This window comes from Sus scrofa, chromosome 13, assembly GCF_054392235.1.
Source record: "Sus scrofa isolate SSC_HxYL_T2T_F1_AM1 chromosome 13, Sscrofa_HxYL_maternal_Yorkshire_Landrace_v2.0, whole genome shotgun sequence".
In the NCBI taxonomy this organism is placed as follows: domain Eukaryota; kingdom Metazoa; phylum Chordata; class Mammalia; order Artiodactyla; family Suidae; genus Sus; species Sus scrofa.
This window is the reverse complement of record NC_139395.1, coordinates 69441617-69466945: the sequence shown is the minus strand read 5'-3', so window position 1 is coordinate 69466945 and position 25329 is coordinate 69441617. Positions and strand designations below refer to the sequence as shown.

At 39.0% G+C, this 25329-nt stretch overlaps 1 long non-coding RNA gene across 3 annotated transcripts in view; it reads right to left on the bottom strand.

The window, feature by feature from the left end:
* The window catches only part of LOC146397390 (uncharacterized), a 270646-nt gene that overhangs the window by 33605 nt on the left and 211712 nt on the right, over positions 1-25329 (bottom strand). For all 3 annotated transcript variants that reach the window (XR_014823547.1, XR_014823546.1, XR_014823545.1), the window contains one exon: positions 18224-18333. This is a non-coding gene — a long non-coding RNA (uncharacterized LOC146397390). The remainder of the gene's footprint in view (positions 1-18223; positions 18334-25329) is intronic.

Sequence of the window (25329 nt, the reverse complement as noted above, 5' to 3'; positions counted from 1 at the left end):
TAGTTCATTTTATCTAGATCCATGGCTTTGAAAATCATTTAGATGCCAAGGGCTCTGTAACCTTTACCTGGACCCCTGTTCCCCAGATACATATTTCATATTCTTGCCTGTGCACCAAGGATGCCGAATCTCAGCACAGCCTGGAGCAACTTTCTCCAGGTCCTGATCTCCATGGAGCTCGTGTGAATGGATTCACTCAGTAAGAATTCATCCCTGACGATAGTTGTATTTCTCTATATGTAGCTCATATTGAAATAAAAAGCATTTTTTACAAAATTAACATTCTGGAAACATGTGCTCTCAGTTGCTCTTTTTTTTTTTTTCTTTTTAGAGCCGCACTGGCAGCATATGGAAGTTCCCAGGACCAGGGGACGAATCAGAGCTGAAGCTGCAGCCTATACCACAGCCACAGCAACACCAGATCTGTGACCTAGACCACAGCTCATGGCAACGCTGGATCCTTAACCCACTGAGCAAGGCCAGGGATCAAAACTGCATCTTCATGGACACTATGGCTCTTAACCCACAGAGCTACAATGGGGACTCCTCAGTTGCTCTTTTCCTTAAACTCTTTTCTGAGAATCCCCCAAAGAAGCCCCCAGACCAACCTTACCCTTGATGATTCTCTTTTCACATTTAGTTCACCTGCACATTCTGCCTTTTCTGCTACCAAACAAGTCCCTTCTCAGTCCCCTCCCTGCCACATGGGCTAGACATCAGCACCTCTCCCTGGGCTACTGGAAGTTTCCAACAGGCTCTGTGGATTACATCCAAGCCTCCTTTCTCTCTGTCTGCCCCCAAATGAGCATCCACCATGTGCTGACAAAAGCTGCAGGCAGATCGAGCTGCTTTGTCCTCCTCCCCTCACAGAAAGGAAAACCTGCCCAAAGCTTCCTTAGGATAAATCTGGCCACCTCACCTGGCCTGGGTATTCATGGCCTTGCCCCTGAGCCTCCAGCCTCACTTATACTACTCTGCCTCTCACTCACAGAGCCCTGACCATCTAGCCTTCTTTATGCTTCTTAGTGACATCAGTGTCCACCTCGAGCTCTTGCTCCAGCAGCTCCCGGGGTTTCTGTGCCCCCTGACCCTGGCCTCGGCAGCATTGGTTCCCTCTGGTCCCTCAGGGGTCAGCTGAAATGTCCTAGTTCCAGGAAGGTCTGTCCTGACCACCCAATTTAAACTAGTCCCTTTGTAACCTTTTAGCACTCACCTCTTTCACTTTCCATATAGCACTTAAGATCCTCTGGCAATGCTTACTTAGCTAATATTTTATAGCCTGTCTCCTATCGCCATTGAGAATACAAGTCCCCTCACAAAGAGATGTCTGTTGGCCTGTGCATCCACCCACACCCTGATTTCCAACGCTGCCTGGCCATATGGTAGATGCTTCATAAATATATGTTGGAAGGAAGGAATTTGCACAACACATAATGCACAGAACCTAGCCCAGAAAACACATGCATGTGTTTGTGCGTATGTGTGCATGCACATGTGTGACTCCCACTTTCCATCACGCTGCTTAAAGACTTAGGGACTTTATGATAAGTTATAAAAAGAACTGAGACTCCTGGAAAGCTGTGACTGATTAAACTCATGCAATTGTTTCTTCTTCCTTCCAAAAGTCTCAGTAAATACTGTCAGGGTACAAAAAGGTATAAACTCACAAGGACAAAGAGAATAGGAGATAAGATCCTAATAAGTGAAGGATATATTTTTCTGTACACAGAACACTGGGACCTAAGTGTGCCTGGATGAGGGGGGAAGGCAACAGGATGCCAACTTGTAACACAGAACCAACCACAGAAAGATTCAATAATCAGAGGTAACAGCTATCTCTAGAGGCAGGGGTGGGAAGGGGCAATGGATGAGGCAAAAAAGAGGAAAATTAGCTCAAAGTTCATGAAAGGAACATTTCAACCACCAGGGGATCTCCCCAAACACAATATGGCTAGCTTCTGACCCCCAGAGTTGGAAGAGTTTTTATATCTGGAAATATCAAAACAGACATACTTTCTGAACATGAAAATTCCAAGTACCATGCAGATTCAAACGAGGCATCAAAGTGAAAATTGGGGTGCAAAGTCTACACACTAGTAACAAATGCTTGTAACTTCTATCCACAGTGACTCCTAGAATCGTCCTGGGAGCTGAGCTGACACAGAAGGAAGCAAGAAGTCAAAGACTCTAGCTTGCAAAACTAACTGATCTGAGAGAAAAAAAAGCCTCCAAATCCTGACATTTGAGGAGTATCATGGTAAAATGGAAGGAATGCACCTGCTTACCTTACAGTGATGCCATCAATCCTCTTCCACCAAACATACTCACTTCCAAACACAAATGCATGCACACATGCACGCACACATACACTCTAGATACACACACGCCATACAAACACAAATATAAACATACTCTACCCCCACACACATATCCCAAAGACATCTATACCATATCCCAAACACCCACAAACCCATATACCAAACATACATATATGCACAACACACACACACACCCCACAAATAACAAACACTAAATATCTCAGACATGTATACATACTTTATACATATATACACACACACCTCAAACACATACACTTTACTTTCAAGAGACTTTTCCTCTAATTCCTATAGTAAGACTGGACAAAGACAACAAGATACATAAATCAATTTTTTAAAATGAAAGATTAAAACCAAAAAAAATTTTTTTTTGATTGGATGAGTTTGGGCAGGAAGGAGAGTTCAGAATTTTTTAAAAAAGGAGTTCCCATCATGGCGCAGTGGAAACGAATCTGATTGGTATCCGTGAGGATTTGGGTTCAATCCCTGGTTTCACTGGTGGGTCAGGGATCCAGCATTGCCATGAGCTGTGGTGTAGGTTGTGGATGTGGCTCAGATCTGGCATTGCTGTGGCTGTGGCATAGGCTGGCAGCTACAGCTTTTATTTGACCTCTAGCCTGGGAACAACCATATGCCACAGGTGTGGCCCTAAAAAGCCCAGGAAAAAAAAAAAAGAATTAAAAAATAGAACCAGAGAACAGAATAAAATTTCCAAAAGGCATAATCATAATACTGAGAGAGATTAAAAGATACTGCATCCGTGAAACAAAACCAAAACCAGATATCTATAAAAGAATATATTTTAAAAGTTACAAAGAGGATCTAGAAATCTAAAATATACTGGAAAAAAATCACTTCAGGAAATGGTATAAATGCTTGGAAAAAGCTTCTCAGAAAGTGTAATAAAAAGACAAAATATGTGGAAAGATAAAGAGAATAGATAAAGGCTTAATCCAAAGAGTCTAAAATGGAAGGCTCGGAAGTGGTAAACAGGGGAAATAAAGGAAAGGAAAGGAAAGTAATCTGTCGATGATGTAAAGCACGAAAATGTGCCAGAAGAGTTCCCATCACAGCTTGGCAGAAGTCTAACTAGCATCCATGAGGTTTGATCCCTGGCTTAAGGATCTGGCACTGCCATGAGCTCTGGTATATATGGCAGACACAGGTTGGATCTTGCATTGCTGTGGCTGTGGTGTAGGTCAGCAGCTGTGGCTCTGATTAGACGCCCAGCCTGGGAACCTAAGCCAAAAAAAAAAAAAAAAAAAAAAAAAAAAAAAAAAAAAAAAAGAGAGAGAGAAAGAAAATGTGCCAGAGCAACAGGAAATGAATTTCTAGAATGAAATGGCCCAGAGGATGCTCAGAACACGCAACTCATTAGAAGTCCATTGTAATCAGAACATTTCAGAATACTGTGAACAGAGAGCTAAGGACTTCCTGGGAGGCAAATACATACAACATATCACTTACAAAAGACTAGGAATGAGCATTAGACTTCTCAAGAGCAAGCCTGAAAATGAGAAGGCAATAGAGCAAGGCCTTGAACATCCTGAGAAATAACTACTTCCAACCCAGAAGTACACACCCAAATAAGTTAGTAAAATGTAACAATAAAATGTATTTACATTTTCAGACACATACTTCATTTTTTTCTGGCCTTCTAGGTATCCTTCTTCAGCAAGTTACTAGGGGATTTGTGCCAGCTAAAAGAGTAATTAAACCAAGGATAATTTCCAAGAAATGCAGGAAAGAGAACATCAATCACAAGAAAAAAAGGAAACACCTTGTTTGATGGTGAAAGAAAAGATAAGGGTGCAGGTGGCCTACAGGACAACAGCTCAGGTTGGTACAGAAGGAATGCCTCTCAGAAAATAAAATTATGGCTTCTCTTATGTGTTGGTCTAAACTGAGAAGAGCATTATAGTTTTATCAGAATACTTGAGGAAAAAAAATAAGTGACAAGTACACAGAAAATTAATCAAATTAAAATAATCAAAGCAATTACTACCTCTAGGAAAATCAGAAGTCTGTATAGGAAAAGAAAAATTAACTATATAGTACACTTCATGGCTTAGCAGTGAACAATATTTACATAATAAAAATATGATTACATGATACTTATTTGACATAAACTTATGATATAATAATGAAAGAATACATAGAGAAATTGCTGTATGGGTTTGTGTCTTCATGGTAGGGCATAAAAGAAATTGAATTATTAGGGAGTTCCTGTCATGACTCAGTGGTTAACGAACCTGACTGGTATCCATGAAGATGCGGGTTTGATCCCTGGCCTCGCTCAGTGGGTTAAAGATACGGCATTGCTGTGAGCTGTGGTGTAGGTTACAGACATGACTTGGATCCTGCATTGCTACAGCTGTGGCATAGGCTGGCAGTTACAGCTCTGACTCGACCCCTAGTTTGGGAACCTTCATGTGCCAGGGGTGTGGCCCTAAACAGACAAAAGAAAAAAAAAAGAAATTGAATTATCATCTTCCATTTTAGGAAGCCTATAAATAGTATAAAATACAAAAGTTAAGAAATGCAATACAAACACATTCCTTAAAAATATAAAAGAAACCAGCAATAAGAAATAGCTAAAAGTGATGGAAGTCGTTTCCCTCTGGAAAAAGAGACCCAAGAATGGAAAAGTGACTTTTGGTGTACATATATTACTTTAGTAAGACTAAAAATTAAAGTAAAAATAGAAAAAAAAAAAGCAAAATATAAAGGAGTTACTTAACAAGTGAGAGTATATTATCACAGGGAAGTGGAAAACTAGACTCACCATAAGTACGCTTCACTGGGAAGAGGCCAGGCATAAGCAATTGTGAAAATGGGTTTAAGAGGATAAACTCAGTCTCCTCACCTTTCTTGCTTGCCTCCTGCCCTGTCATCATAACAGTGCAAACAGCAGCTAACACTTATCAAGGGGAACAGAGAATAGTGCTAAGCAGTTTCCTAACATTATCTAGGTCCATTCCCAAATGACCCCTGAGATAGAATAAGATTCCACCATTTTCCCATTTTTCCAGTAAGTAAACCAGGGCTCAAAAAAGGATAAATAACCACTCCAAGGAGAGTGCAATTTCTCCCTTGGGCCTGAAAAGAAGGAGATGAGGAGAAAAAACTACCTGTACCCGGTTTTCTGCCTTACCCCCCCCCCAAAAAAAAATAAATAAATGACCAAAGACAGGCTATTTTTAAATGTTGGGAAAACTTGGAGAAAGATAAACTGACTTAGACTGAAGTTAACTCAGAATGGGGTGGTAGGTGGAGGGTGGCAGGCAGTGGGGGATACACGAAAACAAAGGACAACAACAAAGCCAAGGCTGTTTAAAGCCAGGCACAAAGCTGTCCAATCATTAAGGAGGAAACTGCCAAGCTTGAAGCATTTATAAATCACCTCAAACTAATCAGCCATTTAAGGACAATCCCATAAAAAAATAAAAGGGACCACAGCAGGCTGCTCTCAAGAGATAAATGGCTTTGCAGCCTCATCTAGGATATGCAAATGTGAGGACATCAGCAGGTCTTTTCTGAATGATGACTTGGTTTAATGGGGGGGAGCGAGGGGGTGGGGGAGGGGGGTAGGAAGGTTTTGCAGTTCTTTGGGAAACAGAGCTGAAAACCTGGGGAGAGTCTCAGGCTGTGGGGTGAGCCACTTGTCCAAGCAATTCTGGGATGACTTTTCTAAGAAACTCTGGTCCCATAGGTACAAACAACAGGTGGGCCACCCAGTGACTCAGCTTTGCCCTACACTGCAGCCAGGGAACGCCACGACTGAGAAAGGTTCTTTCTTCCATTTCAGTGTCTCCCAGATTTATTTCTCTCTGCCCTTTCTCAGTGCCACCATCCTACTGCGAGGGCAGAGGGTTTCAGCATTTTAGGACTGGAGAGAAGTGTCAGGGTCAATGAGTTTCTTCCTTATCCAGCGGGGAAACCCCTCAGCGTAGTGGGTTGAATGGTAGCTGCCCAAGATGCATCTGTGTCCTACAGCCCTAAATCTGTAAATGTGATCTTATTTCGGAAAAGAAGTCTCAAAGTTATAATTAAGAGTCTTGAGATGAAATCATAGTGAATTCTCTAGGTTGGCCCTCAATCCAACAAGCATCCCTAGGAGAGACAGAAAGGAGGAGAATAGATAGAAAAGGAGAGTCTGTGAAGACTGAAGGGGAGGTTGCAGTAGTGCAACCACAAGCCAAGGAATGACTTGGAGCCACAAGAAGAAAGAAAGGATTCTCCCGCAGAACCTGTGGAGGGAGTGTGGCCCTGATGACACCTTCATTTTGGACTTCTATGCTCCAGAACTGTGACGAATACATGTCTGTTGTTTTAAGCCACCCAGTTTGTGGTAGAGCTTTAGAGCTCAGAACAAATGGTTTAGTTTCCCGATTTTATAAATGAGGACCTCCCTGAAAATTACAGAAAAGGAGTTCTTGTTGTGGCTCGGTGGCTTAAGAACCCGACTAATAACCATGAGGATGTGAGTTTGACCCCAGCATCAGTGGGTTAAGGATCCAGTGTTGCCATGAACTTCAGTGTAGGACACAGATGTGGCTTGGATCCCACATTGCTGTGGCTGTGGCATAGGCTGGCAGCTGCAGCTCTGATTCGACTCCTAACCTGGGGACTTCCATATGCCACAGGTGTGGCCATAAAGAAAAATGAAGAAAGAAAGAAAAGGCATGAGGACAAAGGGGAAGAGAAAGTGGTGCGGCCTTCAAAAAGTTACACAGCCTCTTGGTGATGGAAAATGGACTTGCTTGACTCTGGGTAAATTATTTAACCCACCTACCCTCAGTATTCTCAAGAAAATGGAGATAATAACACCTGACTCATAAGGCTGTCATAATGATCAAATGGAAGAAAAGATGTCAAACTGTATCAGGTAGCCTGGCCCAAGCAGCTGACCATATCACCTAACTTCCACCACTTCATTCTTGATTTATTGCAAGAGTCACTTTTGGTACCATTACCCGACCCCACACTCCATTCTGAACCTCCTTCCTTTAACACTACTATGCTTTTTATATATTAAAGTTTAATTTTCTAGTTTTAATGAGATATAATTCCCCATAAGACTGTAACAGTGAGGTATACAGCATGGTGATTTTAAATACACACACACAGTTACAATTCTGTGTGTGTGTGTGTGGTGAAAATTTTAAGATCCAATCGCTTAGCATCTTTCAGATATACAATACAGTATCATTCACTATGGTCACCACTCTGTACATTAGATCCTCAGAATTCATGCATCTTATTATTGGAAGTTTATACTTTTTGATCACTTTCACCCATTTCCTGCACCCTTCCACCCTTGGCAACCACCTATCTATTCTCTGTTTCTATGAGTTCATTTTTTTTAGATTATACGCATAAGATCATATAGCCTTTATCTTTCTCTGACTTACTTCACTGAAGATAATGCCTTCAAGTTTCATCAAAACTGTTGCAAATGGCAGGATTTCTACCTCTTGATGGATTAACAATATTCCATTATGTTTATATACCACACTTTCTTCATTCATCCACTAATGGATCCCTAGATTGTTTCCATTTCTTGGCTATTAAGTAATGCTGCAATGACGAGGGGGGATGCAGAGATCTCTTCCAGACTGTGATTTTTTTATTTGTTTAAAGTATAGGTGATTTAAAATGTTGTGCCAATTTCTGCTCTACCACAAAGTGACCCAGTCATATATATGAATGCATTCCCTTTCTTACATTGTCTTCCATCATGTTCTTTCCCAAGAGATTAGATATAGTTCCCTGTGCTATACAGTAGGACCCGTTGCTTATCCAGTCTAAATGTAATACTTTACATCTACTAATCCCAAACGCCCCATCCACCCCACTTCCCGCTCCCCCTTGGCAAGCACAAGTCTATTCACTATGTCTGTGAGTCTGTTTCTGTTTTGTAAATAAGTTCATTTGTGCCTTATTTTAGATCCCACATATAAGTAATATATGGTATTTGTCTTTCTAACTTTTATCACTTAGTATGATAAAATTTAGTGGCATCCATATTGCTACGAATGGTATCATTTTGTTCTTTTTTATCTCTAAGTAGTATTACATTGTGTGTGTGTGTGTGTATACACATATCACATCTTAATCCATTCATTTGTCGATGTACATTTAGGTTGTTTCCATGTCTTGGTTATTGTGAATAGTGCTGCTATGAACATATAGGTGCACGTATCTTCTTGAATTATAGTCATGTTCAGATATATGCCCAGGACTGGGATTGCTGGCTCACACGGTAATTCTATTTTTAGTTTTCTGAGGAAGCTCCATACTGTTTTCCATAGTGGTTGTACCAATTTACATTCCAACCAACAATGTAGGAGGGTTCGCTTTGCTCCACACCCTCTCCAACATTTGTCACTTGTAGCATTATTAATGATGGCCATTCTGACTGACATAAGGTGGTACCTTATTTTAGTTTTGATTTGCATTTCTCTAATAACTAGTAATGTTGAGCATTTTTTCATGTAGCTACTGGCCATCCATGTGTCTTCTTTGGAGAAATGTCCATTTAGGTCTTCTGCCCATTTTTTGATTGGGTTGTTTTTGTTGTTGAGTTGTATGAGCTGTTTGTATATTTTGGAGATTATGTCCTTGTTGCTTGCATCGTTTGCAATTTTCTCCCATTCTGTAGGATGTCTTTTAGCTTTTTTTTTATGGTTTCCTTTGCTGCAAAAAAAGCTTCTAAGTTTGATTAGGTCCTATTTGTTTATTTTTGTTTTTATTTCCATTGCCTTGGAAAATTGACCTAAGAAAACATTTGTACCATTTATGTCTGAGAATGTTTTGCCTATGTTCTCTTCTAGTTTTATGGTGTCATATCTTATGCTTAAGTTTTAAGCCATTCTGAGTTTGTTTTCATGCATGATGTGAGGGTGTATTCTAGTTTCACTGACTTACATGCAGCTGTCTAGTTTTCACAGCACCACCTGCTGAAGACACTGTCTTTTTCCCATTTTATATTGTTGCCTCCTTTGTCAAAGATTAACTTATCATAGGTGTCTGGGTTTATTTCTGAGCTCTCTATTCTGTTCCACTGATCTATATGTCTGTTTTTGTGCCAGTGCCACATTATCTTGATTACAGTAGCTTTGTAATATTGTCTGAAATCTGAGAGAGTTATGCCTTCTGTTTGGTTTTTACCCTCCTTCAGGATTGTTTTGGCAATTATGGGTCTTTTATGGTTCCTATGAATTTTTGGATTGTTTGTTCCAGTTCAGTGAAAAATGTCATGGGTAATTTGATAGGGATCACATTAAATCTGTAGATTGCTGTGGGTAGTACAGCCATTCTAAATATATTAATTCTTCCAGTCCAGGAGCATGGGATATCTTTCCATTTCTTTGAATCCTCTTTAATTTCCTTGATTATTGTTTTATAGTTTTTGGTGTATAAGTCTTTCACCTCCTTGGTCAGGTTTATTCCCAGGTATTTTTTTTTTTTGGTATTATTTTAAAAGGTATTGTTTTTTATATTCCTTTTCTAATATTTCATTGTTAGTATGCAGAAATGCAACTAATTTCTGAATGTTAATCTTGTATTCTGCTACTTTGCCGAATCCATTTATCACTTTAAGTAGTTTTTGTGTGGAGTCCTTGGGGTTTTCTAGATACAGTATCACATTGTCTTCATATAGTGACAATTTTACCTCTTTTCTTCCAACTTGGATACTTTTAATTCTTTTTATTTATTTTTTGTCTGATTCCATTACTATGTTGAATAAAAGTGGTTAGAGTGGGCATCCTTGTTTTGTTCAAGACCTTATCAAGAAGGCTTTCAGCTTTTCTCTATTCAGTATTATATTGACTGTGGGTTTGTTGGTAAGAGTTTTTAATCATAAATGGATTTTGGATTTTGTTAAATGCTTGTTTCCATCTATTGATCATGTAGTTTTTGACTTCTTTTGTTAATGTGGTGTATGACGTTGATTGATTTACATATGTTGAATCATCCTTGAGAACTTGGAATGAATCCCACTTCATGGCGTATGATCTTTTTTGTGTGTTGTTGGATTCAGTTGGCTAAAACTTTTTTGGTAATTTTTGCATCTATATTCATCAAAGACATTGGCCTATAATTTTCTTTTTTGGTAGTATTTGTCTGGTTTTAATATTAGGGTGATTGTGGCTTTATAGAATGTCTTTGGGAATATTCTTACTTCATCAATCTTTTAAAGTTTAAGAAGGATGGGTATAAGTTCTTTGTACTTTTGGTAGAATTCACCTGTGAAGCCATCTGGTCCTGGACTTTTGTTTGTAGGGAGTCTCTTTTATTATTACATATTCAATTTCTTTTCTAGTTATCAGTCTGTTCAAATTTTTCTATTGCTTCTGGATTTAGTTTTAGTGGGGTATATGTTTCTAGAAAGTTGTATTTCTTTTAGGTTGTCAAATTTGTTGACATATAATTGTTTGTAGTAGTCTCTTGTGGTGTTTTGGATTTCTGCAATATCAGTTGAGATTTCTCCTTTTTCATTTCTAATTTTATTTATTTGGGTCCTCCAGATTGTGGTTTAATTTCCTTCAGATATATACCCAAAACTGAGATTACTGGATGATATAAGAGCCTCTGTTTTCCATACGGCTGCATCAAATTACATTCTTACCAAGCATGCGCAAGGGCTCCCTCCTCTTTATGTCCTTATCAGCACCTGTTAACTCTTTTCTTTTTGATAATAACCTTTCTAACATTCTAATGAGGTTACATTTAACTGAGATCTTGATTTGCATTTTCCTTTCATGTATCTGTTGACCCTATATATTATTTTTGGGAAAATATCTACTCAGATCCTTTGCTCATTTTTTAACTGGATTATGTTACTTTGCTATTGAGTTATACAAGTTCCTTATGTATTTTGGATATTAACTCTTTATTGGATATGTGATTTGTAGATATTTTCTCCCATCCCATAGATTCCCCTGTCATTTTGCTGATAATTACCTTTGCAATGAAGAAGCTTTTTAGTGTGATGTGGTCCTAGTTTACTGTCGATTACAAAAACTATTCCCAAACCCAGTGTCATGGGGTTTTCCCCCTACATTTTCTTCTAGGAGTATCATATCTTTATATTAATATTTAAGTCTTTAATCCATTTCAAGTTCATTTTTGTAAGTGGTATAAAAGAGAGATCCAGTTTCATTCTTTTACATGTGGATATCCAATTTTCCCAAGAGCATTAATAAACAACATTTTTTCTCCATTGAGTATTTATGGTCCCTTGTCAAATATTAGTAGACTGTATATGTGTGGGTTTATTTGTATGCTCTTGATTCTATACCATCGCTCTATGTGTTTGTTTTTATGCCAGTATCATATCATTTTGATTGCTATAGCTTTGGAGTATAGTTTGAAATCAGGAAGTGTGATTGCCTCTAGCATAGTTCTTCTTTCTCAGAGGTGATTTGGCTACTCAGAGTCTTTTGTGGGTTTATGTGAATTTTAAAATTGGTTTTTCTATTTCTGTGAAAAATATCATTTGAATTTTGATAGGACTTGCATTGAATCCATAGATGGCTTTAGGTAAGATGGGCATTTTAACAAGATTAATTTTTGCAGTCCAGGAACAGGGAATATCTTTCCATTTATTTGTGTCTGATTTAAAGTTTTTTATTGATATCTTACAGCTTTCAATGTAGAGATCTTTGACTTCCTTGGTTAAATTTATTCCTAAGTATTTCATTATTGTTGTTGCTATTATGCAAGGAATTATTTTATCTCTTTTTCAAATAGTTTACTGTTAATGTATAGAAAAACAATGAATTTTTTTGTATATTAATTTTGTACCCTGCAATTTTAATGAATTCATTAATTACTTTTAACAATTTTTGGTGGAGTCTTTAAGATTTTATATATATAAAATTGTCATCTGCAAATTGAACATATTTTACTTATTTCCAAATTAGATGCCTTTTATCTCTTTTTCTTGCATGGTTGCTCTGGCTGGGACTTCCAGTACTATGTTGAATAGGAGCAGTGAGAGTAGGTACCCTATCTTATTCCTGATCTTTGAGGAATAGCTTTCAAACTTTCAGCACTAAGCATGATGTTATACGTGGGCTTGTCTTTATGGTCTTAATCATATTGAGGTATGTTCTCTCTACCTCCAATTTGTTGAGATTTTATCATGAAAACATGTTGAACCTTGTCAAATATTTTTATGCATTTATTAAATATATAGATGATTATATTAGTTTTATCTTTCATCCTACTAGTATAATTTATAATACTGATTTGCATATGTTGAACCATTCTTGCATCTCAGTGATAAATCCTACTTGAGCATGGTATATGTGCTTTCAATGCCCTGTTACAATTAGTTTGCTAGGATCTTGCTGAGAACAGTTGCATCTATATGCAACAGGGATATGGGCCAACCATTTGCTTTTCTTGTAGTGTCATCATGTGTCTTTGGTATAAGGGTAATACTAGCTTTATAAAATGACTTTGGGAATGTTTGGTCCTCTTCAATTTTTTTGTAAGAGTTTGAGAAGAATTGGCATTAATTCTTTTTAATTCACCAGAGAAACCATCTTTTATTCAGGCTTTTCTTTGCTGGGAAGTTTCTGATTACTGATTTAACTTCCTTATTCTTTATTGATCTATTCATATTTTCTGTATCTTCATGATTCACTCTTTACAGGTTGTATGTTTTTAGGAACTTATCCATTTGTTGACATAGAATTTTTCTTTGTATTTCTGTGGTGTCAGCTAATGTCTCCTCTTTCATTTATAAATTTTATCTGAGTTTGCACTCTTTTTTCCTTGGTGAATCTAGCTAGAGCTTTGTCAATTTCATTTAGCTTTTCAAAGAACACTTTGTTAATCTTCTCTAATCTTTTCTATTTTCTTTATTCTCTATTTTATTTAGGTCTATTCTCATCTTTATTGTTTCCTTTATTCTGCTAAATTTGGGCTGTTTGTTCTTTTTCTAGTTCCTTCATATGTAATGTTAAATTGTTTGATATCATTCTTTTTTATGTGTTTATAGCTGGAAACTTTCTTCTTAAAACTACTTTTGCTACATTCACAGATGTTGATGTATTATGATTCTATCTTTACTTAAGATATTTTATTTCCCTCCCAATATTTTCTTTGATCCATTGGTTATTCAGAAGTGTGTTTAATTTCCACATATTTGTGAACTTTATAGCTTTCTTCCTAGTACTGATTTCTAGTTTCATACCATTATGGTTAGAAAATATACTTTCTTCTTGATTTGTTAAGACTTGTTTCATTGCCTAACATATGATCTATACCAAAAGTGTTCCATGTGTGCTTGAGAAGGATGTATATTCTGCTGCTGTTGGATGGAATGTTCTGAATATCTCTAGAAGGTGTATTTGGTCTAAAGTGTTCAAATTCATGGTTTCCTTATTGATTCTCTGTCTAGATGATCTATCCATTGTTGAGGGGGGTATTAAAGTCCCCAATTATTATCATATTGCTGTTTATTTCTCCTTTTAGTTCTATTAGTATTTGTTTATATATTTAAATGTTCTGATGGCAGATGTATATGTATTTATAAATATTATATCATCTTGATGAAGTCATTATAAAATGATCCTTTTGTCTCTTATCACCATTTTTAGTTTAAAGTCCATTTTGTATGATGTAAGCATAGCTACCCTTGCTTTCTTTGGTTACCATTTGCCTAGAATATCCCTTCACTCTAAGTGACACATATCTTTAAAGCTAAAGTGAGTCTCTTATATGCAAAGCAATGTTGGTCTTTCAAACCATTAATGACCTGAATCCCAAAAATGGCTCTTGCAGCCTGTCAGACTCATTCATTCCACAAACAGAGTGCTAATATCAGCCACAGGCTGCATCGTGTGCTGGAGTTTCAAGAGTAAAGACGACCACACCATTATTTCCTCACCAGCCGTTACCCACACACTCACTGCCCATCCAGTAACTACGCAGTGTCAGAAGAGGACAGAAAGCATCTAGAGGGGGAGGACAACAAAGAGGTGTTGAGTCCTTTGGTGCTTAGTCTGTTTACATCCCAAAGTACATCAAGAAATTCAAGCCTTTAGACCAGTGATTCTCAACATGGATGAGTGGGTGGATTTTACCCTCTGGGGAATATTTGACAATGCCTTGAGGCATTTTTGGTGTTGCACAGGATGGGGAGGAGGGAAGTACTACTGGAATCTAGCGGGTAGGGGACCAAGGATGCTGTTAAACACAAGACAGACCCGCCCCCCCCAACACCAAAGAATAATCTTCCCTAAAATGCCAATTACTGCTGATGTTAAGAAACCCTGCTATAGGCCAACAGAGCCCCCTCTTTAGATACCAGAAGGCAGTGGGAAAGGAGCCCAGGAGATTGTGGTGACAAAGTCATGAAAACATGTCCCATAAACAACCAAAACTCTTGTCATGCTGTTTCCTCATCAAATGACTTGCTCCTAGGAGACCTGGCAGCTGACTTATTATACCTGTGGGGCTGATTGTGAGGCTGAGCACAGCTTGATCACAGAAATACACATGGGGATTAGATGAGGGCAAAGGACTGCCTTGATAATGAGCATTCCCACCCCCAACCATGCCAGCTGCCTCTTCAAGACCCACTCAAATCAGCTCTGGAAATAACAATCGAATCGAGGTGATGAAATCTGGAAAGTGTTCATCCACATTTAGTTGGGAATGAGTTGGCTAGCATAAACCATTTCCTTACATCTTGTAAAATGAGACTGTTATCTAACTGTATGGAAACAGAAATGCTTTCCTTTATAGGACAAGGTGAGGTGGAACAGGGTCTCTATATGAGGCTTCAAACAATAATAAATTTAAAAACAGAGAAAAACATATTTCCTTTTCAACTATCTTCCAGTTCTTCTTAAGAGAAAGCCTCACATTGGTACAAATGTGTCCTTAAAACTTCTTTAATACTTACATACTCTGCTAACCAACAGAGAGTAGGCCTTGAGACAATAGTATTTAACCAGAAATTAAAATCAACATTTGTTTTTCATAGCATAATGCTTGCTTTTACCTCCTATTTATGGCAATTAGTTTCTATTTTCTACTTATGGTTTCAAATTAAAGTTTTCCTTTTCTGTGTGCTAAGTTTTTAAAGTAAGATTTATTTTTAATAGTTAAGAAAATACTAGCAGAGGTTGTAAGTGTATACAGGTAAAAAGATATCCAAACACCACAGTCAATAGCCCTGCTGAGTACAATCTGCATTTGATTGCACAAAAGTATCATGAGTGGAGGAAACACAGTAAGATTAAGCAACCTGACTGCTCATGAACACCACATAGCTGGAGCTGGGTATTCAGTGTCTGACCTTATAAACAATCATCCCTCTAAACATTATTAGGACACTTTTTTTTGGCCGTGCCTATGGCATGCCAAAGTTCCCAGGCCAGGGATTGAACTCGAACCAGAGTGACAACACCAGATCCTTAACCATTAGGCCACCAGGGAACTGGAGGACAATTTTGAGCTTAGGGCTGCAATGACCAGTATGTTTGATCTCAGAATATGCATAAATAGGGAAAGGCTATTTGAAACTCTTCCTAAGATCCATGGGACCACATTGATGCTTAGGACTCTGACTGATTGGTTATATCTGTCCTGGGCATGGGACTGTGGAGGGGCAGCATCCAGGCTATGTACCTTCGGGCTATACCCAAGAGTGTTACTCTGCCAGCTTAACATAGGAGGGTGAAGCTATAAGACTGAGAAAGAAGGGGTTTTATTAGAAGAGGGTCCCAGACCTACCAGGTCTCTACTTCAACCCATCCGTACTTCCATTCCCTTGGAGCTCTATCCTTCAGTTGAAATGTTAGCTCTCTTACAAAGAGTTTCTGGACTCCCTCAGATAGGTAATCTCCTCTCATCCTGCTTCCATCACCCAGATAACAATCACCTGAGATTGCTGTGAATGAATTTCTGTCATACCTTGTTGGTCTCAGCTTTTAGCCTGGGCCTAAGAGACAATTCAAGAGTCTCTGTACTTACATGTGAAAAAATCTACACCTACACTGGTATCTAATGAAATTGTGCTTATCCTTCAATTATAAATAAAGGCAATAAGTACCCAAGACTTTTTCACAGAGAATGCAAATATTTTCACATCAAGTCACAGTTATTGTAGCTACATTCAAATGTTATTTATACAAATTCCTAATATAAAATTACTTAAGAATTACTTCTTAGACCCACTACAAGCTGTGGTTACATATTGCATTAACAAAGAACTATATTTAGTACTAGATCACAGATTTTTAAAAATATTTTGATAACTGTCAGGATCATTAGTGTCCTTTGTGACCCTATGTTATTTTTTTTACTGAAATTAAAAACTGTGTCCTTGAGTTCCCACTGTGGCTCAGCAGTAATGAACCTGACTAGTACAGGTGAGGATGCAAGTTTGATCCCTGGCCTTGCTCAGTAGGTTAAGGATCCGTGAGCTGTGGTATAGATGGCAGATGCGACTTGGATCTGGCCTTGCTGTGGCTGTGGCGTAGGCCTCTGACCATGCCTCCAATTTGACCCCTAGCCTGGGAACTTCCATATGCTGCAGGTGTGGCCCTTAAAAAATGAAAAACAAACAAACAAAAAACCAGTATTCTGAGCAGGGAGCCTGAGGTTTCACCAGATGGGTAAAGAAGGTCATGGCAGACAGGATAAGAATCACCCCTTAAAGGCCCAGATGCTGAGCCCCTTGACTCAAGGGCAAAGTCTATGCCTCACTCACCTCTGAGATCCCCACAACCCAAGCACAGCACAGCACAGCACACATAATAGATGCTCAATAAACAGTCCCTGATAAAAAGCTCTTTGACACTCCACTAGCCATGTACAATGAGATTTTTGCCACTGAGGCCAGAGAGTAAGGCTGTTTTGTAGGCAGACAGAATCAACTAGGTTTTTAAGCCATTTCTGTCCTTGAGACAACCAAACACTTCCAGCACCACTCTCGACCCTAGAGACTCCAAGTTCATCCCTCCCCACACTGTGGGGCCTACACTGTGCCGTTTGGAATGTCAGGCAGCATCAGCTCAGCCTCTGACAGCAAGCCCTGACTGGACATGTGTGCTAAAGAAATGCCATTAGATTCCTTTCTATGACCTACACCAAGGACTCCACCCAGGTGTGATTCTGGAGCCAATGACTGAACAAGGGACACGTTCATTCCCTCCAGAAAGCACGAGAATTACCCCCTCCATCTCCCACCTCCTGTCATGGTGCAGATATCCTCACACCTATGGTGGTCTTCACGTGACTTTTTGCTGCCCCCTCAATTGTTTTGCCCCAAATCTCTCTGAGAATAAAAGCAACCCATCCTTCATGGCATAGGAAACATGTTGGCCACTGAGGGCGAATGAGCTACTTGAATTTGACTGTGGGAGGGAAGGATTTGACTAGAATCAGTTCCTCCTGCAACGAGAGCAGAGCAATCAGGACTAAGGAGAAGCAGGGATGCTGTTTGCAGCAAGAAGACAGGACTGGCCTTATCATCCATGTGCTTAGCCTCTCTCTACAAATCCCTTTCTTATTTTAGGATTACTTTGATTGGCTAATGAGATGTCAAAAGCATGAGATTTATCCATTCACATCATAACCACAGCTGTGCTTACCGCTCAATAGCCTTTACTGCCAGCACCAAAAATATTGGCTTTCTCTACAAGAAACACTTTTTATAATGCCAATAAGACCACTCCAGGGAGTGTTGTTATCATGAAATAATCATGGCCCCATGAGACTCAGGGAACCTGTGTGTGTTTCAGGCTTCATGATGCTGGAGGTGGGGGAGGGGAGCAAGGAAGGGCAGAGGTAAAGGGTGATTATATGAAAAACAAGGACACCCCCTGTTGTGCCTCTCTGCTTAAAGCGTTAAATACCTCGGCTGAGAACATGTGCACACGAATCATGCTGCTTGAACAGCTGTGACTTGCCTAAGTACAGCCATCTGCATTCATGTATTTTTAATGGACTGTTGGGGATTGTCAACCTGCAAAAAAAAAAACTTTGGTTAGGTTTTGAATCCTGGTCACCAATACTGAATTCTAGTCCACCATCATTTCTCTTCATCACTGCGAACTCCAAGAATTCCAGGAAGAACTGCTGAAGACATTAGAAGTTATAATAAAAACACTGAATCTTACATCTCAGATTCACAAAAGCAGCCATGACTGTGGATGGGTGGGTGAGGGTCTCCAGGGCTTGTGGCTCAGCCCAGTGGCTTGATTTGAACTGGCTGTGATTATGTGGGAATTTCCTTCCCTGACTGCCATGCGTAATTTTGGATCCCGAAGCAAACTGACCAGGTTGACATGGCAGACTGTGGCAAGAGTAGTTCTTTCTTATCTGCCTATAAAAATGCAAAATGACAGTCAAAAGCAAAGAGAGATCCTTTGGAAAATTACTGCAGGATGTATGGTTTTCAAAGGAATGTGGTGTGGCTGTGTGCTGTCCACATTCTGCTAGTGATGACTCTGTGAATGAAAGGAACTATTTACAAAAACAGCTTCTGAACTTACATACATCTTATTTATAAATTCTCTTTTTAGTAAAGTGAAAAATAACATATTTATTTCCAGAGCATTTTAACTTTTTTTTTCTTTTCAGGGCCACGCTGGCACCATACAGAAACACCCAGGGTAGGGGTCAAATCAGAGCTGCAGCTGCCAGCCTAAACCGGAGCCACAGCAATGCCAGATGTGACTGCAGTCTCGACCTACATGGCAGCTTGGGGCAACACTAGATCCTTAAGCCACTTGAGCAAGGCCAGGGATCAAACCTGCATCCTCAGGAACACTATGTCTGTTCTTAACCTACTGAGCCATAAGAGGAACTCCTGGAGCACTTTAACTTTAGATGGGTATGTTAACAAAGGGAAGTTTAAAAAGTTAAATTTTTTTTTTTTTTTTTTTTTTTTTTTTTGTCTTTTGGCCATTTCTTGGGCCACTCACACGGCATATGGAGGTTCCCAGACTAGGGGTCCAATCGGAGCTGTAGCCACCGGCCTACCCCAGAGCCACAGCAACGCGGGATCCGAGCCGCGTCTGCAACCTACACCACAGCTCACGGCAACGCCGGATCTTTTAACCCACTGAGCAAGGCCAGGGATCGAACCCACAACCTCATGGTTCCTAGTCGGATTCACTAACCACTGAGCCACAACGGGAACTCCTAAAAAGTTAAATTTTAAGTTAATTTTATAACTTAGATTTCAGGCTTTGCATTCTCCTAAAAAACTATCCCATGATTAAAGAAGTTAGACTGAAAGTTTGTTTTTGTGATGGTGCTTGTTAACATTAGCCTGTATGTGAAGAAGTCTGAATGTGGCTTAGGTGCAGGAATGATCATGTCCATTTAACCTCCAGTCAAAAATAAAGTACATCTAACATATGACACAAATGAACCTATCTATAGAAAAGGAACAAACTCAGGGACATGAAGAACAGGCTTGTTGTTGCCAACAGGGAGGGGGAGGGAGTGGGATGGACTGGGAGTTTGGGGTTAGCAGATACAAACTATTGCATTTGGAATGGATAAGCAATGAGATCCTGCTGTATAGCACAGGGAACTATATCAAATCATTTGTAATGGAACATGATGGAAAATAATGTGAGAAAAAGAATGTATATATATGTTAACTGGGTCATTTTGTTGTATAGCAGAAATTGCTAGAACATTGTAAATCATAATAAAAATTTTTTTAAAAACTGAAGCACATGCATGCACAAACTCACAAACACACACAGACAGACATCCAAAGAAATAAATGGAAACCACATATATGAGGAAATCTTTATCTTTATTCTGTTTTTGTTCAATTGTTTGTTTGTTTGTTTTGGCTGTGCCTGCAGCATGCAAATGTTCTGGGGCCCAGGATTGAATGCACACCATAGAAGTGACCCAAGCCACAGCAGTGACAACACCAGATCCTTAACCAGTTGAGCCACCAGGGAATTCCTCTTTCTCTACTGTTTAACATTAATTAAAAATGCCATTTATCTATATAGCTGATATCATATAATAATTATACTGGGAATATAACCTTTAAAAATTGTGAATCTCTGTATTCTACCCTGATACATATAGTAGTGTACATCAACTAGGTTCAAATTAAAAAATGGCCGTTTTCATCTTCAGTTCTTACCTATTATAAGATCAATTTCAGAAGACTCAAACTGGACTTGGAGATACCCAGAAAATTATTTTTCAAGAATATGTACACACTCAGTTGACAGGGAAATAGTAAGACCATCAAGAGCTCCCAAGCCAGGTCCCCACGTCTCCTAAAAAATACATCCCCCACTTCTGTCCTCCCAGGACATCTATATTCTTGCTTAGCAAATCTCTCTCTTCTTTAAAGCTCTACTGGAATAGTTCTGGCTAGTAAGAAAAAAGGGAGGGGGTGGTTTTGATCTTTCCATGACATTGATTCAAGCAATTTAGCAATTGTTGCAGGCCGGATGTCCCCCATTTTTTTAACTTCATCAGACCAAAATCGTTATAAACCGTCCTCCCGTGAAAGAATATTCCGTTTTAATCATGATTTCTCTTAAGAAAAAGAAACATAAACATGTCAACATGACACTTGAAGATCACAATATGTCTTCCTAATACAATAATAGCCATCGGTTTATGAACCATTTGGTGAAACAGCCAAAGGAGAAATTAGATCATTTGGCTCTGGTCATAGAATGTAATAGATCTACCATCAGTTAAGATAGCTGGGAAGAGGCCACAATGATTAATGAAAGAGCCCCATGGTATAAAAACTGCTTAATGGAACAGCACAATATGGCATGCAAAGCAAACTAAAACAACCATAAATATTTTAGGCATCTTCCTAAGATTTAAGAATATTCATTCCACATATAAATCCTTCATGTAATATCAGCAAAAGCCCATAGTCGAGAGGTCTGGCAGCCTGAACACAACACAGTAGATGAGGGCTGTGTACCTTCTCCTTTCTGTCTGCATTTTTCCTGTGATGATAAAACCAAATCAGTTGGGTAACTGTTTCCAAAATGAGGCAATATCCCGAGTGCCAGGGCTTTTTAAAAGCTTTCTTAGCACTTACTGCTCCAAGAAATCTGATCTGCAAAGCTTTATCACATGGTGCTAGGCTGGGGCCAGAGGATCCCCTTGGCAGTTTTATCTCCCATCTCAGGTTTTGTTTACCCATGCTAACCCATTCACAGTGTAGTTTGGGGCCTGGATGCTTCTTAGAAATGCAAATGTCCAGGCTCCAGCCCAGACTTACTCAATCAGTAGCTATATTTCCCCAAAGTTTGCATGTGATTTGCAGGCCCATTAAAGCTTGAGAAAGCCTGGACTACACCAGCATCATGCTGACCTCTCCCATTACTGCTTCTATCCCTGAACTCCAGACAGGTCCTAAGAGTGTAGTTAAAGATGTCATTAGTGAGAGAATAGCTTTGCCATTGATGAGCTGTGTGATCTTAGTAATCTTTCTTACCCTCACTGACTCTCAGTCTGCTCATTTGAAATTAAGGGGAAATAATAGTACCGATTTCAAGGTGCTGATGAAAGAATGAAATGAGATAACGTATGCCAAAGCTCACCATGAGATGCCTGGCACACAGTTGGTGCTCAATCAATGGTAAAAAGGTGGAGTAATAAACAAGCACCAATGGGACCAACTACAGGTTTGTTATGGACTCTTTATGAAAGTCTTGTTTCAAAATCATACTTTATTCAAGGGGGTTAGTAATGACTCAAAACACAGCAATGGAGAAAGCAGAAAAAGAACAAGTTTGGAAGTTGGGATAAGAGATGAGAAAGCATTGGTTCTTGAAGGAGGGACAGAACAATAATAATAGTGCAATTATGGATGAGTTAGCTTTTCCTGTTTGTCAAATTAGCCTAAAAGTTAGCAGCTTAAAACAAACATTTTTTTTGCCTTGGGGCAGGAATTCGAGATGATCTTTACTGAGTGGTTCTGGCCTGGATCTCCTAAGTCTCATTCAATATAGTGCCGAAGGCAGTGGGCATCTGTAGACTTGACTGGGACTAAAGAGTCTTTCCCAAGATGGTTCACACCCATGGTGCTAGATACGCTGGTGCTAGCAGAAGACCTCACTTCCTCCCACTGGGGGTCTCTCCATGGGCTGCTTAAGGGTCCTCAGGATGTGGTGGTTGGCTTCCTTCAAGGAAAGTGAGCCAAGAGAGGACAAGGCGGAAGCCACCAGGCCTTACCTCAGAAATCACACTCCATTAGCTTTGCCAGACAGCCTTTGCAAGAAACATCCATAATTGTGGCACTAACTGTGGCCAAGGGTGGCTCTAGCCCTTAATTAATCTTCCTCAGAGCCCTGGGCTCCTACTGAAAATAAAATAAGATCTAAGTATAAATTTCTTCTTGCACCAATATAGCTTAAAAGCAATCCCCCTTCAACCAAATTGTTGTCCCTCACTCCCTAGTGTGTAGAGATGTTGGGGCCTCCACAGAATGTCTACTTTCATCTGTAAAAGATAGAGTCTCAGAAACCTAGATCATAAAGAAAGTCTCCAAGTATTGGTTAAATTTCCAGTTCAGCCTGAAACACACTTTTCCACCCCCAAGATACTCTATCATTCATTTGAAGTCTTACTGATGATTCCCTAGGTATAGATTAAACATTCTTTCCTCTGCAAAGCCCAAGATTAGAGAGGACCCTCATCAGTATTTCCCCCAAGCCCTCTCTAGTTCCTTTATCATAATGCTATTTACATATTTGAAATATTATGTGCTCATCTGTGTGTCACCTTTAATCAACCATAAAATTAAGATGGCAGAAACCACGTCCAATCTTGTTCAATGTGTATTTACTGGAGAACGATGCACTGCCTGGCACATGGTAGAGCCTCAGTTAAAAACTTCTGAGTGGATTTTCTTTAGCCATTCTATCAATAAATATTATTAAGAGCCTATTGTATGCTGGTCAGGGTGTCAGGGACAGCAGATACAGCTGTGAACAAAATCAAATAAGTCTTCCCTCTAAGGGAGCTTTCATTTTAAAGAGGTAAAGACAGTTTTTAAAAAAGGGATAAAATAAAAAACAAAAAACCCCCAAACCACTACCACCATAACAGTAATTTTAAAAACTAAAAATCAAGAAAATACAGCATGCTTAGGAACAATAAAATGTTTAGAAGAAAAACAAAGCAACGTGACAAAGAGTGATTGTGAAGTGAGGGTTTTCTATTTTAGAAAAGGGAATTATGGAAGGCTTCTCTGAGAAGATGATAGTTGAGCAAAGCTGTGAATGAAATGACACAAAGTCATGAACAGCAAGAGAAAAACAGAGTCAGCTATAAGGGAACTCACATAAGGTTATCAGCTGATTTCTCTATAGAAATTCAGCAGGTCAGAAGGGAATGGCATGATACATTCAAAGTCCTGAAAGGGAAAAACCTACAAACTAGGATATTATACTGAGAAAGATAATCAATTAAAGTAGAAGGAGAAAGATTCTTTCAGATGAGGAAAAAACTAAAGGAATTTAGCAATACTAACATTACCCTGAAAGAAATATCATAAGTTTGCCTCTAAATAGAAGAATCTATAGGAAGGTGAAAAACACAATAGGAAAGGCAAATAAATAAAAGAATTGACAATCACTTAAGTCAGAACACAGAATAAAAAACAATCAAAAATTATTTGCAAAAGTGATTATAACTACAATTAATAATTTAATTAAAGGAAGAAAAATCCCTTTTAAAAATCACATCAATCAATAAATAAAACACTTAGGAATAAACCTGACCAAAAGAGGTAAAAGATTTGCATGCTGAGATCTATAAAATATTGATAAAGGAAACTGAAGATGATTCAAAAACATGGAAATATATCCCAGGATCTTGGACTGGAAGAATATTGTTAAAATGACTATACTACCCAAAGCAATCTGCAGATTTAATGTGATCCCTACCAAAATATCCATGACATTTCTCACAGAACTAAAACAAATAATCCTAAAATTTAAATGGAACCACAAAAGACCCAGAATTGCCAGAGCAATCCTGAGGAAAAAGAACAAAGCTGGAGGTATAACCCTCCCAGACTTCAGATAATACTACAAAGCTATAGAAATCAAAAGATCACAGTACTAGCAAAAAAAAAAAAAAAAAAAAAAAAAAAAGACATATAGGTCAATAGAACAGAATAGAGAGCCCAGAAATAAACCCACACACCCACGGTCAATTAATCTATGACAAAGGAGGTAAGAATATATAGTGGAGAAAAGTCAGTCTCTTCAATGAATGGTGTTGGGAAAGCCGGACAACCATATGCATACCAATGAAATTAGAATAGACATATCGTATACAAAAATAAACTCAAAATGGATTAAAGACCAAAATATAAGACAAGGCATCATAAAACTCCTACAAGAGAACATAAGCAAAACATTCTCAGACTTCAATCATAGCAATATTTTCTTACATCAGTCTCCCAAGGCAAGAGAAATAAAAGTGAAAGTAAACAAATGAGACCTAATCAAACTTAAAAGCTTTTTGCACAGCAAACAAAACCATCAACAAAATGAAAAGACAACCTATGAACTGGGAGAAAACATTTGTAAATGATATGACCAGCAAGAGGTTAATATCCAAACTATACAAATAGCACATACAATTCAACGTGGAAGAGACAAAAAATGGGCAGAAGACCTAAACAGACATTTTTCCACAGAAGACATACAAATAGTCAACGGGCACATGAAAAAAAATGATCACCGTCACTAAATACTAGAGAAATGCAAATCAAAACCACAATGAAGGGAGTTCCCGTCGTGGCGCAGTGGTTAACGAATCCGACTAGGAACCATGAGGTTGCGGGTTCGGTCCCCGCCCCGCCCTTGCGCAGTGGGTTAACGATCCGGCGTTGCCGTGAGCTGTGGTGTAGGTTGCAGACGCGGCTCGGATCCCGCGTTGCTGTGGCTCTGGCGTAGGCCGGTGGCTACAGCTCCGATACGACCCCTAGCCTGGG